Here is a 20,860-nt window from a genome sequence, read left to right on the forward strand (position 1 = left end):
CATGAAAACATCAGAACTTAAGAGCCTCTGAGCTGTTAACAAAATGGATGAGTTGGGAAATTGTTTTCGCTAGCTCCTCCTGCAGAAGGGGTTCATACTACACCCACAGTAGAAGAGTCCTTTCCATATTTTTAGGAGTTCTCCTTGGCTGAAACTTCTTTTCTCGATCTGCGCCTTCAAGGTGAGGTACTGTCGCAGCTTCCTCACCACCTGATAGGTCGCTGACACCCTCTTCGCGGACACCAGCGGCTGAGAGAACTGGAGATCCAGTGGCTGCACGGTAGTAGAGCCAGTAACAGACCAAGCATCCCCGACAGCACGCTGTAGGCCGCGCCTGCGCAGAGGAGGATATAATTATCTTATCAAGGTAAATCTGAAGACAAGAGAGAACTGGGTAGATTGAGAAATGTTTTTGTTTTTGTGATAAAACAAATAACATTTAATGATGGATTGGGTAAGGGAAATAGGGGGGAAAGTCTAGCTTATCAAATTGCATGTATGATAGTACCATTCTCTGGAACAGAAAACACTGGAATAGAATCAGATTCAGAGAAGATCATGTCATGGAAAATATGAAATACCTTCAAGGTATTGAAATAGAGATACCAGGTAGATGATTGGACCTGCATGACTGTTGTGAGCTAGAGATACATATCTGGATATATAACTGTATGAATGGCATTTGCAGCCTAAGGAGAGTGTGTAACTGGAAATGAAGGGTTAATTTGTCCAAGACACCCCTACAGATTGATCTCTCATATACAGGAGGTTAGTTTCCTGAAAAGTCCAATGAATACTGCAGGCAGTTTATCCCTGTAGAATATTGATATATTGAATCAGGCTGTGTCGGAAAGAAGAGTATTAATAAGGAAGTAAATAGAGTGGGATGTGGGGTTGAGGGAAGGTTTTTTGTTTTGACTTTTTAAAAATTATCAGATCAGGGCTAGGGTTATGGCTTGGTGGCAGAGCGCTTGCCTAGCATGCATGTGTGAGACACTGGGTTCTATTCTCAGCACCATGTATCCATAAATAAAATAAAGGTCCATTGACACTAAAAAAAAATTTAAATTATCATATCATTGAGGGTGTTTTCAATGCTCTAGTTGAAACTAAGTGACTATTTCAGAGAAAGAGTAATGATGATATAAGATCCAAAGCACAGGAAGCTTCGTAAATAAATTAATTAAAACTAGGGGGAAAAAACAACACCCAAAAAGAAAATTGCTCATTAAATTGTGGTATTTATATAATGTAGTATTTTTCAGCCATTAAAAATGATGCATATGAGCCTTGTGTGATGGTACATACCTGCAATCTCAGTGACCTGAGAGGCTGAGGTAAGACATGTGCCACTGCACCCAGGAGTGATACAATTATTTTAAACAACCCAAATCAAAGATGCATTGTGGGGCTGGGGATGTGGCTCAAGCGGTAGTGCGCTCGCCTGGCATGCGTGGGCCGGGGTTCGATCCTCAGCACCACATACCAACAAAGATGTTGTGTCCGCCGAGAACTAAAAAATAAATATTAAAAAAAAATTCTCTCTCTCTCTCTCCTCTCTCTTTAAAAAAAAAAAAATGGATTGTGTATGAAAAGTATTCATAAAATGGGCATCATGGTTGTATCCAAAACATCTAGTCAATTTTTTGTGGCAATATATATCCTCATTTTTTTGAGGGAGTGGTGGATGACTTTTTTATTTTTATTACAAAATTTTCTTATAAAAAAAGTAAACAGCAAAATAAAACTCATCACCCAACCAATTTTGTTTTGTCAATATCCCCATTTATTCTACCATTTTCACACCAAGTTTTTGTAATGTAAATTTCAGATATCATAGCATTTCACCTATAAATACTGATTATCTCCCAAAGATAAGGATTCCACAAAATAATTATAATGTAATTATTATACATAAAATATTTGCTAAAGTTAATTGATAACATCAAATATCCAGAGAATATTCAAATTTTCTCAGTTGCCTTACACATTTGTGTGTGTGTGTGTGTATGTGGTACTGGAAGTTGAACCCAAGAACACTTTGTCACTCTCCCACTGAGTTACATCCCCAGCCCTTTTTATTTTTAGAAAATAAAAATTTAAAAAATTTTTAAAAAATCAAACTTTTGATGTTCTAGCCTCAATATCCCCAGTAGCTGGGTCTGTGGACATAGGTCTAAGACATTTTTAATAATTTACTCATTTGAATCAGAATCCAAGTAAGAGCTCACATATCTCATTTTGTTGAGATATGGCTGAAGGCTTTTTAATTCTGTGGTACCACTCTTCTTTCCCCCTCTTAACCCTAATTATAATCCTACTTTGACTCAGGTACTCACACTTCTGCACAGCCCATGTGTTAACTCTATCTCTGACACTGAGGGCATGTAGCTCAGGGGCCTAATCTCATCCCAGGCCACTGCTGACCATTCATAGTTCACAATTTAGACCAATGAGAAATGACTTTCCTTATCCTTCTGAGGAAGCTTGAGGAACTCAAACACTGTCTCGGTCTCCTTCCCTGCCTCCTTTTCTCCCTCCACCACCCCTCCATGTACACCAGTTAATTAAAAAAAGATCACAAATAAAACATAAGAGCAAAAATTATAGGCTTTTAGAAGAAAATATAAGATACTATTTTCATGATCTGAGAGAAGGCAAAGACTTCTTTTTTCTTTTGTAAATATTTATTTTTTAGTTGGACACAATATCTTTTTTATTTATTTTTATGTGGTGCTGAGGATCAAACGCAGGGCCTTGCATGTGCTAGGTGAGCACTGTACCCTTGAATCACAAACAACCCAGCCCGGCAAAGATTTCTTGAACAGGAAACAGAAAGCAAAAAAGGATAAAGGCAACAATTTGATATTAATTTTTAAAAATGTCTTAGCAGACAATATCATTGTGAAAAAGACTAGGCATTTTCTCCATAATAGAAAATATTTACGGGCTGGGGATGTGGCTCAAGCCGTAGGGCATTCTCTGGCATGCGTGCAGCCCTGGTTCGATCCTCAGCACCACGTACAAAAACAAAAAGATGTTGTGCCGCCGAAGACTAAAAAATAAATATTAAAAAATTCTCTCGCTCTCTCTTTAAAAAAAAAAGGATAAACTTAAAAAGAAAATATTCACAAAGCACATGTCTCGTAAAGCATTTTTACTTGAAGAATTCCAACCAACCAAAAGACAAATTATCCAATAAACTGAAGATATTTATTCTATACTACTCTCAAGAAGTATAAAACATGGCCCCTACAATAGAAAGATAGTTTAACTTCTCTTATGACACAAAGTGAATCAATGACAAAAAGCTTCTTCTCTAAGACTGACATGAAATATTATAAAGGGATAGGGTAGAAGATGTTTTCCTCTTCAGATGTCACATCTAACTTAATATATGGGAGAGAATTAGTCCTGGAAAAATCTAATCACACTAAAAATTAAAAAAAAAAAAAAAAAACCACTTCTATTTTCTTGAGTTCTGAGATAACACAACAAATATTGAGGACATTTAAGTTAAAATCTTTAGGAACTGGAGATGTAGCTCAGTGGTAAAGCACCACTTATCTAACATGTATGAGGCCCTCGGTTTGATCCCTAGAACTTAGAGAAAAAAAATCAATATCTAACTATGAATCAGCTCCATACATATCAATTCTCTTCCCTGTGAGTCTACAGTGGGACATACATGCTAACAGCAGCTGAAAGAAATGTCAGGTCACCAGAACTTTTTCAGGAATAGATTCTTGCAAACCTACTTTCATAATATGTTAGGATTAAAAATATATTAGCTCTTATGATAAATGTAAATGATAGGATTTCCATAAGTCACATAAATTGATTGTGTAAAGTAGAAGCTTTTGGCTATGCTTACAATAAATGTTTCAAAATTTCATTTATCTATTGCAAAATTTCAGGGTATCTGTTAATATAAAAGCAATACTGGGTCTTCCCTGGTAAGGTATTAGGATATCAATAGACACAGATAACATCCAAAATGTGAATTATATGAGAATCTTAAAATCTTAACCATGAAAGAATTTATAGAAGTCTGTGACTTTCACAATAAATAAGATGAAAAATTAGTCTTATAAATGATTTTTCTGAAACTTGTAGTGATCACTTGAGAAAGTAGCATGAAAAATTGTTTCCTACTAAAAATAATAGTGTCAAGAAAACTAGTGTTGGGGTGGTAGAGCTCAGTGCTCAGTGGTAGAACACTTGCATAGCATGTGTGAGGCACTGGATTCAGTTCTCAGACCACATATAATCAATCAATCAGAGGCTGGGGCTGGGGCTCAGTGCTAGAGCACTCCCCTCATAAGTGTGAGGTACTGGGTTCAATCCTCAGCATCACATAAAAACAAACAAATAAAGATATTGTGTCCACCTACAACTAAAAATATTTTTTTAAAAATCAATCAATCAATAATAAAAGGTATTGTGTCCACCTTTATATATATAATAATATAATAATAATATACACATATATAAAACTTGGGTATCATTGAACTTGGGTATTTGTAGCCATTTTTTTTTTTTTTTTGTACTTTGGCTTCCTCCCCCCGCCCCCATTTCAGTGAAGTGCTGTCTTTTTTAAAGATTTAATTTCAGTTGGATAAAAGCTGCTGGTGAATTCTCCATGGGCAACTTAGTCCCAAGTTCACCACATATATTTTCATGTGAGGATTAAATACAATAAAGAGCATGACATTTTTCATACTCTCAAGGAGTTCAACTTCTAGAAAGTTAAGAGACATGTAATTGTGATAATAATATACAGTAAATTGTAGAGAAATCCTTCAAGTTTTACTAATGAACCTGGGGATGTGAGAGAGAGGCACCACTTTCAGGGTGTGTGTGTGGGGGGGAGAATCGGAGAGATTTCATGCCTTAAAGCAGGTCACATTTACACATGGGGAATAGAAATGAGCAGGACAATCTGCTTAACAACAAATAATAACAGCTGATATTTGTTGAGCATTAATAGCTGATTTAGCTGAGGCTTATGGGTAATTGGAGAATTAAGGTTCACATGTTTAGCCAGATTTCACTTAGCCGTGAATGACATGCTTAAGAGCTTGAAGCCTGTTTGAAAAGCAGTGAGGGGTAACATCATCAAGAGTGTAGTGGAAAAGAATAGTACAGCTGGATGAGCTAAGAGGCTACTGCAATCATACAGGTGAGTGGAAATACAGCATATTAAGGTAGAAGTAAGTAATGAAGATGAGGATAAGCAATGTGGATTATCAGGATGCAGAATCTAGAATCTAAATGGATGATGGACTACATGGATAAGAGTTGAAGATGCCTTGAAAATCAGTGGTAGTCCAGGAGTACAGAAGACCTTTTGAGGGACAAATGCTAATTCAAAAGTTCTATGCACACTTTTGTTTTTGGTGCTGGAAATCAAATGCAGGATCTCACGCTAGGCAAGTGCTCCACCACAGAGCTACAACCACACCAAAACCCTTTTGACAGATTTTAATGGAGGAGACAGTACTTAAATGTGAGTCATCCATTTCTCGTAAAGCTAGGTCTGAGGCATTCGAATTTATTGTTATACATGTTTGATTTTTGTCCCTTCCTGCACTTCAATGCAGTGGACCTGCAGATGAATGCATATTACCATATTTCTTGCTGTTCATATGCACATGCTGTGTTTCTAAGTAGCCTGAGTCTGGAGTGTGGAATAATCCTATGCTACATCCATTTCATAAATGCATCTGAGTACAGGTTTTCCACATCTACATTGTGCAGGTTTAATTTACATAAAATCACTTTCAATGGGATAATATTTTCTGGGAAAAAAAAAAGACACCCATGTACAAGAATAGATAAAGGCAGAAGGTGCCAAGAGACTAAAGAAAGAGATGGACAAATACAGAATTGGGTACTTGTAGACCACAGTGTGTCATAGGCAGCAGCAAGAAATGCAGGTCCCCACACCATGAGGAAAGAGGAAAGAGTTTAAATGCTCAGACAAAATGGACCAGCCAGAATGTACTTGTGTTTTCTCAAAAATTATTAACATATCAAAGCATCAGTTAGGATACAGTCTGGTGGCTGGGTATAACTCAGTGGTAGACCCCTTGCCTAGCATGTGCAAGACCCTGGGTTCTTTCCCTAGCACCTCAAAAAAGAAAATCAGAGGAGTTGTTTAAAAGAGAGAAAATGGGCTAGGGCGTAGCTCAGTGGTAGAGTGCTTGCCTAGCATGCATGAGACCCTACAAAAGAAAAAGAAAACGGGAAAAGAAAGAAAAACAATCCAAGTGTTAGTGATAAGGACAAAACACTTGGATGACTATCTTAACGTATGCCAGGGTTACTTGGCAGGCAAACTTATGTTAACAACCACTATGGCTTTTTCTTTACTCATTTATTTATTTTTGGTGCTGGGGATTGAACCTGGGGCCTCATACATGGTAAGCACACACTGTACCACTGAGCCAGCTCCCCCAGCCCCCTTATTGATTATAACTTCAAACATTTTTGGAAGATGTCATCAGACAATGAAATTAAAAGACATGGGATTTCATCTTTCCAATACCTCTTCATTTGTACAAATCCCTATTTCATCATGTGTTCAACACATGGCATAGATGCTGAACTATAATTTGTACTGAAAAAGATACCAATAAATATAAGACACTACCTTTATCCAGAAGAAAATAACAAGTCAGAGCTTTTGGTGGAGATGGAAGAGAGGTAAAAGATATAGCAGAAACAGATTACGATATGTACACTTGAACTCATATTTTTTGTGTGTCTAATCTGTTCCAGGTGCTGTTCTAGGTACTGGAGATATAGCATTAAATAAGACAGATAATACCCTGTCCTTGTGGATTTATATTCCATTACAGAAAACATAAAATACAGAAATAAGGATAAGGATAAATAATATGATGTTAGCTATTTAAAAGTGCCATGCCCCCCCTCAAAAAAATGAGGAATCACAAATTCAAAATTCACAATGTGGGAAAGAGCTTGGACTGTTTGAGGAATAGTGCAAAGCTTAATATAATAAGAGTAGATGTGGCCGGAGTGAAAGAGCTAGGAAATTGGGTCAACGGAAGTGGTAGGCTAGCTTAAGAGAGTTTGATGAGCCACTAAATGATTTGAACTGGTGGACTGATGTAAAAAATGTACATTTTTAAAAATACTACCCTTGCTACTGAATAGAGAGCAAACTTAGGGGCTATAAGGATGCAAGCTAAGAGCCCAGTGAGGGATGACAGTGTCTTGGACCAGAATTATTTTAGTAAAGGTGGTGAGAAATTATGGCTTTTGAGAATTTACTGAGGATAGGAAGAAAAAAAAAAAGAGGCATTAAGAATTTAAGACGGGCTGGGGATGTGGCTCAAGCGGTAGCGCGCTCGCCTCGCATGCGTGCGGCCCGGGTTCGATCCTCAGCACCACATACCAACAAAGATGTTGTGTCCGCCGAGAACTAAAAAATAAATATTAAAAATTCTCTCTCTCTCTCACTCTCTCTCCTCTCTCACTCTCGCTTTAAAAAAAAAAAAAAAAAAAAAAAAAAAAAAGAATTTAGGACTTCTAAGGATTTTTGTCCTGAGTTACCAGGTGATGGAGCTGCCAGTTATTGACATGGAGGATACTAGAAGAAGAGTGGTTGGGGTACAGAGGAAACAGGGTCCCTTAAATTTTTAGATGTTTATTAGATATGTAAGAAGAGCCAGTCATGCAGGAAGATTGCAAATTCAAGGTCAGCCTCAGCAATTTAGCAAAGCCCTGTCTAAAAATAAAAACTAAAAAGGACTGGGAAGGTAGCTCAGTGATAAAGTGTCACTTACTTTAATCTCCAGTATGCCACAATAAACAAAGAAACAAAAAAGAGTTGTCAGCAGTGGATTGTATTGAAACCACACAACTGGAAGGAATCACTTAGGGTAGATAAGAGATAGAGAAATTTGGGGTAATAAGGCATCCAACATTTACAGATAGGAAAGTGGAGGTGGATGTAGCGAAGCAGTATAAGGAGGAGCAATCAGGAAAGTTGGTGGATCCAAGCCACATGAAGAATATTTGTCAAGTATTTTAATGCTGTTGTTAGAGTAAGAAAATTTAAATAAAAAACTGGGTTTGGCAACATAGAGGTTTCATATCCTAGAAGCTTGTGGTTTTGATGGAATTATGACTATAAAACCTGATTGGAATAGATTTAATGGAAAATGGACCCACTTTCCTATATGATTGCTGAGTTTTAATTATATAACCCATTTGGAGGACAATTCGGCAATATCTATCCAAATTCAAATGCACATATTTCTGATCAAACAATTCAACATAAATTTTATCCTATAGATATATTTAAATTTATACAAAACAATAGATATAGAGGTGATTTTTATATCATTGTTTGTAGTAGTGATAAAGAACTGGTGAAATTGTGATATATCATGTCACCAAGAATCATAAAAATAATGAAAAAATGCTTTATATTTTATACAGAAAGGACTCTATTGATATTGAATAATCTTCAGGATGTATTGTTAAGTAGGGGTAAAAATCAAGGTACAGAAGGAAATGCATAGTGTGTTAACATTTGGGGGGAAAAAGACTACATAACTGGGGCTGGGGATGTGGCTCAAGCAGTAGCGCGATCGCATGCGTGGGGCGCTGGATTCGATCCTCAGCACCACATAAAAATGAAGATGTTGTGTCCACCGAAAACTAAAAAATAAATATTAAAAAAATTCTCTCTCTCTCTTTAAAAAAAAAGACTACATAACTGTATATATATTGCATATTTTGATTAACTGCTAACATTGTTGCAAAGGATGGCCTGAAGCTTTCAATCCTTTTGCCTCAGCCTCCTGAGTTGTGAAGATTAAAGGTGTGAACCACTGAGCCCAGCAATTAATTTGATTTTAAAGGAGAATGCAGAAAATGGGGCACTAACTGGAGGGTCATGTAGAAAACTGGTAGGTTTCACTTATAGTTTAAGTTGGGCAATATTATAACATGTTTATATATATAACATGTTTATATATATATATTATAACATGTTTATTTATGGATAGAAATATTAAGGTATGGGGGGGAGTGAATAATAAGAGAGAGAGAGAGAGAGAGAGAGAGAGAGGACAATGGCTCTTTGTGAATAGGGAAGTAAGGATGGGACCCAGTGCTCAAGGGACACTTTAGGAAGTTGGACAGATACCAATGTCATAGGAGAAAAGGCAAAATTTATTGGTATAAAAGCACACAATTGGCAGATGTACTGGTGGGGATATATGAATACTCATTAAATAAGTGGCAAGCTGTCCCGTCCGGCAGGACACATGGCAGGACACATCAACGTGGGCAGTGAACCTAGATGGGGAGGAATGAAGGGACAAGAGACACGAAAGATGACAGCAAGACAGGAGTCTGATCAAGCTGCAAACTTTTATTGTTCACACAGGGGTATTTATATGCTGGGGATGGGGAAGCTCTCCAATCAGCAATTGCTGGATGTGGGTGGTAAAACTGCCAGCTGCAAGATGTCTGATGATCCTGATAACCGCAGGATGTTCCAGGGAGATAGGTAGCTGCAGGATGCCTCCCAGGCAGGATATCTCCCAGGGGGCTGTCAGGCTAATCTTTGTTGGAGAATTTCCTTCTAGTCCCTGACAGCAAGCTGAGAGTGAAGCACTGGAATTAGTGGAAAGACAAAACACTATGAGATAGTTACTTAAGGAAATAAGAGATGGGATCAACTAAGGAAGTATAGCAGTTCTGCTTTGTCATTCATTTAAAATAGCATTTGTATTTTTATATAGCCAAATTTGGCTTCTTGGATGTAGTTCTGGACCAGATGGAAAGTTGTATTTCATTAAGCCTGGGGATTTCCAGGTGAGTATGATGAGAGGCAAAAGAAGCAAAGAAATGTAGGTATTTGCAAGGGAGTAACTGCAGTGATCAACTGAGGAGTCAAAGCTGGATAAGAGACATGACCATGTTGTTCCTATTGAAACAAGATCCTCTCAAAAATAAAAAATAAAAACATTCTGGAAAAAAATGTTAAAAGTAACTACCTGAAGGTACTGGAAAAGGAACAAAGCAGGCAAAAACTAAATGGGAGTCAACATTTGAAAGAAGGGACAACAGGTGAATTTCTTATTCTTGCAGGAAGTGGGTCAGATCCCAGTTGGCATTAGATAGTTACAATTAAAGTAGAAAAATCGCGTTTCACTAGCTCAAACAGGAAAACAGCTCCTACAAAGTTTGTAGGGAAATTCTGAAAAGATAAGCCAAAACAGGAGAACCCCAATTTTGCATTTAAATTTGCCCATATCTCTGGCTTATCCATGAATACATACAGGGTTCAGAACCCAAGCAAGGCTAAGGTGCAAAGAACTGAACTGAACATGGCTTTTTAGGTTGACCTACCTGCTTTGAAGGCATGTGTTTCCTTCTGAGGCTCTTCTGTGATTGCCATGTGCTGAGACTGTCTCCAATAATGAGGACTTGGTGCAGTTGTCATATTAACCTAATTCACATCACTGTTAGTTAATTCTGGTATTCTGTTCCACTGAATATTTGTTGGTGAAATCCTCTTCCTTCTTCACCACCTCCCCCACTTTCCTAGATACAACACTCAGTGTAAGTACCCTGGTTCATGAGCCACAAAAAAGCAGCCAACATACATTAAATGTGTTTATTATTCCCAGGACAAAGAGACCTGAGGGTCCTAGGTGGGAAACAGATGTCTCCCAACATAGAAGAATGGCCTTTGCAGAATTCAAAGAACACTTCTGGAATTTAATTTGAACAAAGGTATCAAGTGTTTGTAAACACTTTTATAATTTTTATTTCCCTGAATCTTTTTTTGAGGGGGAGGGGGAGAAGTACTGGGGATTGAACTCAGGGGCACTCAACCACTGAGCCACATCCCAGCGCTATTTTATATTTTATTTAGAGACAGGGTCTCACTGAGTTGCTTAGCACCTTGCTATTGCTGAGGCTGGTTTGAACTCAGGATCCTCCTGCCTCAGCCTCCCGAGCTGCTGGAATTACAGGTGTGAGCCACTGTTCCCAGCTTCCCTGAATCTTTGAATTGGGGTTAACTATGTTCCAGTGATTTGGGGAGCTACCATTATCCTGTCAATCTCTTCTTGAGCTTCTCAGATGTCCACATGGCTCACTTCTTCACTTCCTTCTGCTCCAATTTCTCCTTATTAGAGAGGTTCTTTTATTTAAAATAAAAAAATTGTGGTGAAATTCACATAATGTAAGTTTATTAGATCATTATTGTGCAACTGTCACCACTGTCTGCTGTGACCTGCACAGCCAAACCTGAGAAACCATCAAGGGGAAACAGGGGATTAAGAAAGAAAAACACTTATAGAGAGAAAGCTGGGACCAGGTGGGACACCATCCTCTAATGGAGGAACAACAATCCTGAGCTAGCTCAGCACATTTACTATATAGGTTTTTATCATCAAAAGGCTTTCTGTGAAAAAGTTTCTTCAAAGCAGTCAGTCTTGTAGGTCAATGTGCTTGCAAGCAATTATAGTTATCTTACTATGCTCATAATTCTCTACCCCCAAAAGCTGGACTGCAAAAGGATCTCAAGGTACTCAGAGTCAAGACTGATAGTTCTGTGCCTTGCAACTTGGCATTCTTGTCCTGTACCTTGGCACAGGAAGTTCCCAGAGCGGTTCCCAGCAGCCATAGCCCAGAGGCAGTCAAAGACCACAATCCAAGTCACCACTCTCCACAACTATCCATCCCCAGAACTATTTTTTCCTGCAGTGCTGGGAATTGAATTCAGAACCTCACAAGAGCTAAGCAAGCACTTTACCACTCACTCATCCTCATCTACATTCCCAGCCCTCTAGAACTTTTTTTTTTTTAATCTTGGAAGCTTCACTGGGGTGTGTTTTTTTGTTAAACCAGTAACCTCTTCAGGACCATGCACAGTACCTGGCAAGTACAGGAACAAAAATATTTATTAACATAAATGAGGTTAAGGGGAAATTTGTTCATATTTTAATTTACTGATTAGTGGTTTAGAACCTGTCCCCAGGGATGTATGTTTTACAGGTCTCAAGCTCTCAGTTCTTTGCTAGCTCCTCCCCAGCTATCAGTCCTCTACCAGTATGTTTTAGTCAGCTTTTTCACTGCTGTGACTAAATGACCCAACCAGAACAATTGTAAAAAAGGAAAAGTTTACTTGAAGGCTCATGGTTTCAGAGGTCTTAGTGCATAGAAGGCCGAGTCCATTCCTCAGGGCTAGAGGTGAGGCAGAATATCATGGAGGAAGAGTGTGGTAGAGGGAAGCAGCTCACATGGTGATCAGAAAGCAGAGAAAGAGGTATCCACTTGCCAGATACAAATATATACCCCAAAGCCACATCCCCAATTCCCACCTCCTCCAGCCACACCCACCACTTCAGAGCACTCAGTTAATCCCTATCATGGAATTAATTTATTGATTGGGTTAAGACTCTTACAACCCAATCATTTTTCCTCCTAACCTTCTTGCATTCTCTCACACATGAGCTTTTGGGGGACACCTCACATCCAAACCAAAACACAGTACAACTTTTTCTTAGTGCCGCCAGTTTTTATCTGTTGTCCCTACTTCAAATTTTTAATATCCTTATCCTTCCTCTATTATGTCTTGAAAACTGCTGCCTTCAGCCCATTGATATCCCCAGATACATGGACATATTCACTATTCCCTCCTATCTAGCCATATTAATTGATATTATCTTAAATGCACACATGAGGTTCCTGAAGTAAAGACCAATTATTAACTTAAAAGCAAATAACAATTGTATGGCTCCCCATCCCCTGATTCTTTCCACTGGGATAATGTAACAAAAGGCAAACACTACAAATGCAAATCTTGTGTTGTTGGGAAAGAATGCTGAAAAAGAGAGAAAAATGTAAAAGAAAGAGTTACATCTCTCTGTCTCTACTGAAATCTCTTTGGAGATGGATTGAAAGAATCCTGAATTCTCAAGTAAACAAGTCTCTTAGAAAGATAAGACCATTGTCTCTAGCTTTATAACCCAGGGCATGCCTGGAGTCCCTTGCTCTCAGCCCCCATTGAACTGTAAACTTGTGCCTCCCTAGGTAAATCTTTCTGGAGTTCTCTATCTAATTAGTCAGAAATCACCTTTCAGGGCTTGTTAGAACCAAGTTTCAGTAACATTTGTTCACAAAGTTCTGGCTGTACAAAAACACAGTAATATTTTCTCCACAGCCGCACATGACTTCACCCTCTAACTTTGCTAATATCCATCAGAGACCTAGTTGCAAGCATGAGAAACTTACTCTGGCTGATTAAAACTGAAGGGAAGTCACTAGAAAGCCTAGACAGCCAAGTTTGGGAACCAGGAAAGTTCGAGGCAATCTGGAGAGCAGTTGGGGTGACAACCAGGATCACTCCACACAAACCACGTGACAGTACTGATGGTGAATGCCAAGCACCACAACCACACAGAGGCTACCAGCTGTTAGCTGCTGACAGCAACACAGCAGAAAGGCTATTACTGTCACTGCTACCACAAGAGTAGATTATTTATATCATTGGTTCCAATTCAAACTCTGGAGCCAGAACATCTAATCAGCCGAATCTAGAGGTAGTTCTATTCTAGCTACAAAGGAAGCTAGTAAAGTGAGTCTGATTTTCAGTTTCTTTAGTGGGAACTGACCTCTGACAAGAGCTAAAACTCACAATATGGAGAGTTGACCCCCAAAAGAAAGGCAGTTGAAATGCTGGGCCACCACAAAAAACAAAGTCCATTATTTTGTTACTCTACATTACTTATACCAATCTTTATTTACATTCATCCAAATGCATAAGCTGGAAATCATGGCATCATCTTCGAATTGTTCACCCCTACATCTGATAAGTTCTCAAGGTTCTTTGCTTCCTCTACCCCTATTTTTTTTTAAAAAAATATTTTTAGTTGTATGTGGACACAATACCTTTATTTTCTTTATTTTGATGTGGTGCTAAGGATTGAACCCAGTGCCTCACACATGCTACCATTGAGCCACAAACCCAGCCCCCACTACCCCTATTAAGGGTTTTGTATCTAACCTCTAATTTCTGTCTTTATCACCATGACAACAATTGGACCCTCATCAATGCCTCTTTGGATAATAGCTGTAGTATCCTGTGTGATTCCCCTGAGCCAACCTCATCCCTTGCAATCAATCTTTCATGCTGCTCCTGTAACAGTAGTCCCTTCACCTTCTGAATATAGCCCTCATTGCTCTAAGGCTTATTTTTTTATTTATTTATTTTTAAAGAGAGAGTGAGAGAGGAGAGAGAGAGAGAGAGAGAGAGAGAGAGAGAATTTTTTAATATTTATTTTTTAGTTCTCAGCGGACACAACATCTTTGTTGGTATGTGGTGCTGAGGATCGAACCCGGGCCGCACGCATGCCACATCCCCAGCCCCTAAGGCTTATTTTTTAAAAGAACTTTTTTTTTCCCTCTCTTTCTTCTCCCCTCTCCCTCTCCCTAACAAGATTAGGGAGACTCTGTTAGTTTTTCTTCCCCTAGTTAATTGCCCTTGAACACACCCACTACAGGAAGGAGATGCCTGCTGAGAAGCTGGGAAGTGAATGTCTCCCGAATTAACAAGTGAATCCTAACAGGCCACCAGGGCGCCCCGACCCCGCACCCCACCGGAGCACAAATGGAATGTAACCCTTCAAGAGTTCCTTTAAACCCCATCCCCTACCCCATCCCTCCTGATGGGGAGACTCATAGCCTTTAGGACCGAAGTCCCCTGTGTTTCTCCTTTGCTAAAGCAATAAAACTTCTTTTTCTTTTTTTTTTTCTCAAAACTGTGTTCTCATTATTAAATTGGCATTAATTGGAACTGGGCACAACTACTGAGCTTTTGGTTATACTCCTACCCAGAAATCTTTCTACTATTAAATCACATTGTTCCCCAATTTAAAATCTGTCAATGGTAGTCTTCATTCCATTCAGAATCAACTTCAGATTAGTGAAATGACATAAAAAGCCATTTTGACCCATCCCATTTTCAGCCTGACCATCTTTCAATATTCTGCTATATGAACCTTGACTCCAATGGTGAAAAAAATACTTGTTCTCCAACTATATCCTGCATTCACACATCACAGCTGTGCCCACAAGGTTGCGTCTCCCTGGAATGTTCTTCCAATCTCATTTATTGTAACTACCACTCTTTCTTCAAGACTAAGCTCATCTCTACATGAGTTAGGGCCCACTGTTTGTCTGGAGCCTATTTTACATACATATGTTGAAAGACCCTCAGACCCTCAAATCCCCCGTCCAAAAGAGAACTACGGGTCACACTGGCTGCAAAAGCAAGAGGCAAGTTTATTAATACACAGGCGCCTGCGGGTGCACAGCAAAACCTTAGCCGAAGCTTTGGTGAACTGGCACACCGGGCTTTGGGGTACAGTTCTTTTATAGGATAAGGGGAGCTGTTTCCCGCCTAGCACACTAACAGGTATCTCATTGGTTCTTTTGAATCCAGCATTAGGGTAAACTTGCTTTTCACTATACGTTCTCGGAAAACCTACAGGGTTACATTCCATTCTTTCTGTTCCTGCTTATCTGTCCTGTTAGCTCAAGCATGTCCTGAGATATGGGTGCAGTGCTCTTTCTCAACCGGTTATATGGTAAGCTCATCCGGTACTTGTGCCTGTTTATTGCATACTTTTACTTTCACAACAAGGCCTCAGGTTATGGGGCTGGGGTCTTTCAATGTTACCATATAGAGGTTAGTTTACTGTCGATGTTCCTCACTAAGTAATGTTTGTTTGTTTATTTGTTTGTTTTTTTAAAGAGAGAGAGAGAATTTTTTAATATTTATTTTTAGTTTTCAGCGGACACAACATCTTTGTTTGCATGTGGTGCTGAGGATGGAACCCAGGTCTCACACATGCCAGGTGAGCGCCCTACCGCTTGAGCCACATCCCCAGCCCACTAAGTGATGTTTTTAAGGTAGAGTGTTATTATCTCTATATACTCATTGCCTTCAGTATTTAATAAATCTATTTGATTTATTAAATAAATAATTCTTTATGAAAGAATTCCATTGGGCAGATGAATGACGATCTACACAGATTAGAGCTGTACAAAGCTATGAAAAACCAGCCTCTATCTCAGAGCACAGCCTGTCCAAGAAAGGGACATGACCTTTGTCCTTGGAAAAACCCACAGAGCACTCCTAGGCACATTCCCACCCTGCTAAGTTGTTTATCTACAAATAACAGGAGAGATCTGCTGCCCCAGGTGTCCCTGACTCAGTTAGGCTAGGTGGGGATCCATAGCAACCCCCTAGCAGCCACCAATCAGCATGAGACAGGGAAATACCTGGGATGCCAGATGACCCTCCCAGTAGTTTATGGTGGTTGATAACATATTGGGAAACCATGTAGTTCAGCACGTACACCCCCTCTTGGCTCAAACCAATCAGTTCAAACCAATACCCCTTTTGTTCTGACCAATCACCCCTACCCAACTTGTTCCCGCCAGTGAATATGCTAATCATGTTTTAGAGTTGTTATTTGATTTTCCCACGGTGTGTGATGATTTGCTATGATGTATGTGAAGTCCCTGCCCTCTCCAAAAATGTATAAAACTGCTGCAAACCCTGGGCTTGGGGCCTCTCAGCGTCACCAGTTGCTGTGTGTGCACGCAGAGGACCGAGCTAGCTCGCAATAAACACTTCTTTGCTGCTTACATTGATCTTGGGTCTCTGGTGGTCTTTGGGGCTCCTGAATTCGAGCATAACAGCTACACAATTAATTAAGACAGAACTAAAATTAGCATTCGTTTTTGTTGTTGTAGTATTGGGGATCTAACTCAGGAGTACTCTCACACTTGGCTATATCCCCAAGCTTTTTAATCTTTTATTTTGCGACAGAGTCTTGCTAAATTGCCAAGGTTGGCCTTGAACTTGCGATCCTCCTTCCTTGGCCTTCCAGGTAGCTGGGATTACAATCATGTGCCATCTCCCCCAGTTAAAACAAGAATTCTTTTTTTTAAAGTAAATTCCTTTTTTAAAAAAGTACCTTTATTTGTTTTTATGTGGTGCTGAGGATCGAACCCAGGGCCCCGTGCTTGCTAGGCAAATGCGCTACCACTGAGCCAAAATGCCAACCCCCAAACAAGAATTCTTAACATGTGGCTCACTACTCTCTCCTCTTCTACAAGGCATACTGCACCTCTTGTGAAAATCTCACTGCACAATTGATTATGAAAGTTTGTCCCTATCTATCATAGGGACATATATGATTTTAAGTAGAAAATATTCAAAGATATTACCTCAGTAGGGACTTTTTTTTTTTTTTTCCAGTACTGGGGATTGTGAACCCAGGGGCATTCTTCCACTGAATTACATCCCCAGTTCTTTTTTCTTTTTTACTTATTTATTTATTTATTTTTAAAATTTCTTTTACTTGTAGCTGGACTCAATATCTTTATTTATTTATTTAATTTTATGTGGTGCTGAGGATCCAAACCAGTGTCTCACCCAAAGAAGGAAAGCACTCTACCACTGAGCCCCAGCCCCAACCCCTTTATTTTTTTATTTTGAGATAGAGTCTTATTAAGTTGCCTTCCTGGCTTTGAACTTGGGATCCTCCACCTCAGACTTTCAAATAGCTGGAATTACAGGAGCACCTACACCATTCCCAGTTTCTTAGTAGTAGGCTATTAAGTCCCCCTATTGAAAGAGAGTAGGGTATTCAGCACCTCAGGAAAAATTACCTAGGTTTCTATCAATGTCATACCTATAAAAACTCTTTTTTTTTTGTTGTTGTAGTTGGACACAATACGTTTATTTTTATTTGTTTTATTTTTATGTGGTGCTAAGGATTGAACCCAATGCCTCACACATGCGAGGCGAAAGCTCTACCACTGAGCCACAGCCTCAGCCCCTACAAAAACTCTTTATATCACAAAATATTTAAAAGTCAGCCAAGTGTGGTGGCACACAACTGTAATCCCAGCTGCACGGTCAGCTGATGCAGGAACATTGCAAGTTCAAGGTCCGCCTTTTTTGTTGTTGTTATTCTAATAGTTATTTGTGACAGTAGAATGCATTTTGACACATCATACATAAATGGAGTATAACTTCTCATTCTTTTGGTTGTACATGATGTAAAGTTACATGGTTGTGTAATCATATATACATGGGTAATAATGTTCAATTCATTCTACTCTTCTTCCTATTCCCTTATCTCCTCCCCCACTTTCACTCCCCTCTGTCTAATACAAAGTTCCCTAGCTCCCTGCCCCATTATTGTGAATTAGCATCCGAATATCAGAGAAAATATTTGGTCTTTGGTTCTTTGGGATTGGCTTATTTTGCTTAGCATAATATTTTCCAGCTTCATTCACTTTTTGGCAAATGCCATAATTTCATTCTTCTTTAAGACTGAATAATAGCCCATTGTGTATATATGCCACTTGTTCTTTATCCATTCATCTGTTGAAGTACACCTAGGTTTAGTTATTGTGAATTCGGTGCTGTAAACATGGAGGTGGCTGCATCACTGTAGTATGCTAATTATAAGTCCTTTGGGTATAAACTGAGATGTGAGATAACTGGGTCAGATGGTGGTTCCATTCCAAGTTTTCTTAGGAATCTTCATACTGCTTTCCAGATTGATTGCATCAATTTGCAGTCCCACCAGTAATGTATGAGTGTGCCTTTTCCCCCACATCTTGAGGGAAGACTTAGCAACTTAGAGGGACCCTGTCTCAAAATAAAAAATAAAATGGGCTGGGGCTGTAGCTCAATGGTAGAGAGCTTGCCTGGATTCAATTCTTTTTTTTTAAAGAGAGAGAGAGAGAGAGAGAGAGAGAGAGAGAGAGAGAATTTTTTTAATATTTATTTTTTAGTTTTTGGCGGACACAACATCTTTGTTTGTATGTGGTGCTGAGGATCGAACCTGGGCCGCACACATGCCAGGCGAGTGCGCTACCGCTTGAGCCACATCCCTAGCCCAGGGTTCAATTCTTGATACCAAAAAAAAAAAAAAAAAAGTCAATGTGTTGAAAGGTGGTTGCAGTGATGCATATTCCTGTAATCCCAGCCACTTGGGAAGCCTGGGAAATTTAGTGAGACCCTGTCTCAAAATAAATGTTTTAAGGTTTTGACATGTCAATATCATGGAGTGGCTTTGTGCTATCACTATTGCTAATCAAATCAGATCTAATTGTTTATGTACTTGCCAGTGCTATAACTGCAGTAATTGCTCAATAAAAGCAACAGGGTCAACTGACAGGCAGCTTCGAGAACATGGATGACCCAAAATAAAGTTACTTGACTCTTCACAAGAGGCTTAAATTATGAGGCCAGTAGCTCTGAATCATGACTGGAAAATCTAGAGAACTATTTCCAAATCACTACTGCCTGTGGTAATGACAGATGACAAATATTTTCTTTTATCTTTGAAATTGTATCCTTTGTTTTATTTTCTATAACAGGACACAGGAAGGCTCAAATATTGTCATTAGAATAATGAGACAACAGATCTACTCCTAAAAGAAATAGGTTTTGTTTTGTTTTTAGAGCTGGGGATCCAACCCAGAGCTTAGGGCACATGCTAGGCAAGAATTATACCACTGCAGTATATCCCCAAGCCTGAAGTAGGTATTTTTAAAAATTAATTAATTAGTACTGGGGTTTGAATCCAGAGGTGCTCTACCTCTGCGCTACAACCCAGCTCTTTTTTTTTTTTTTTTTTTGTGACAGGGTCTCAGTAAGTGGCTGAGATTGGCCTCAAGCTTGTGATCCTCTTGCCTGAAGCCTCCCAAGTTGCTAGGACTACAGGAGTGTACCACCACACCCAGCTGAAGTAGGTATTTTAAATAGAGGAAGTAAATTCCTATTTAATGACTATTACCATCTTCCAAATATAATAAAATTAAAAATCAGTTGGAAAGCCAGGCGTGGTGGCATGTACCTGCAATCCCAGCTGAGGTAGGAAGATTGCAAGTTCAAGGCCAGACTGGGCAATTTAATGAGACCCCATCTCAAAATAAGAAATAACAAGGGCTGGGGAGGTAGCTCAATGGTAAAGCACTTTGGGGGCCACCCTGAACAGGAGCTATGCACACATCTTTAAGTCCTGAGTAAGAGGTATTGGACTGATATTTTACCCTGCAATGCAACTGGACTTTACCTCTGCTCGGATAAGAAAGTTGCAGCTCTGGGAGTGGGCATCACCTCAGAGGGTTGTACTATACCCACCTGTTTGTTGTAATCCTACCTTTATGCCCTTTTTTGGATAGAATATTCCATGGATTAGCTCCCTCCATTAATAAAACCCATGTTATAGGCATGCTCCCTCTCTTTCTTGCCTGCCTTGCCCCCTTGTGGGAGCTATGGCTGAGGAGCAGTCACTGAACCCTAAGAAAAAGATACTTTCTGTATTTGTGTCTTTATTTAGTCAGCCCAAATTCACTTGGAATGACCCTGATTGATTTAGTTGCATGTCCCGCAAAGCACCCCAATATAAATAAATAAGCAGGCAGAAAAACATTACAAAATATGTTAACATATATGCCATTAATAGAACCAAGTATTTCTACATTAACACATCAATATTAATTCATATTTTTAAAAAAGGTTTTACAGGGATACTGCCCACTATAGTAGAAAAAAATAAGAATATCTCTTCTTCACTCATTGCAAGGTTCTTGGCTGATATCCCTATAAGAAAAGACCAATTAACAAAAGAAAATCCCCATAAATTTATTTTACATATTTATGATCCTTCAAAAATGAAGATCCAAAAACTCAGGGAAAAAATGTGTGTTTTATGGATAGTCATGCAAGTGTAGAGTTGGAGGACAAATGTATATGACCTAATGATGATAA

At 39.0% G+C, this 20,860-nt stretch overlaps 1 pseudogene across 1 annotated transcript in view; it reads right to left on the reverse strand.

The window, feature by feature from the left end:
• Positions 1-20,860, reverse strand: part of LOC308649460 — a 39,208-nt pseudogene that overhangs the window by 1,520 nt on the left and 16,828 nt on the right. Inside the window, exon 2 of the transcript in view lies at positions 99-334. The product of the transcript in view is annotated as an uncharacterized misc_RNA (transcript). The remainder of the gene's footprint in view (positions 1-98; positions 335-20,860) is intronic.

Source organism: Spermophilus citellus (assembly GCF_964194105.1).
Source record: "Spermophilus citellus genome assembly, chromosome: 5".
Classification (NCBI taxonomy): domain Eukaryota; kingdom Metazoa; phylum Chordata; class Mammalia; order Rodentia; family Sciuridae; genus Spermophilus; species Spermophilus citellus.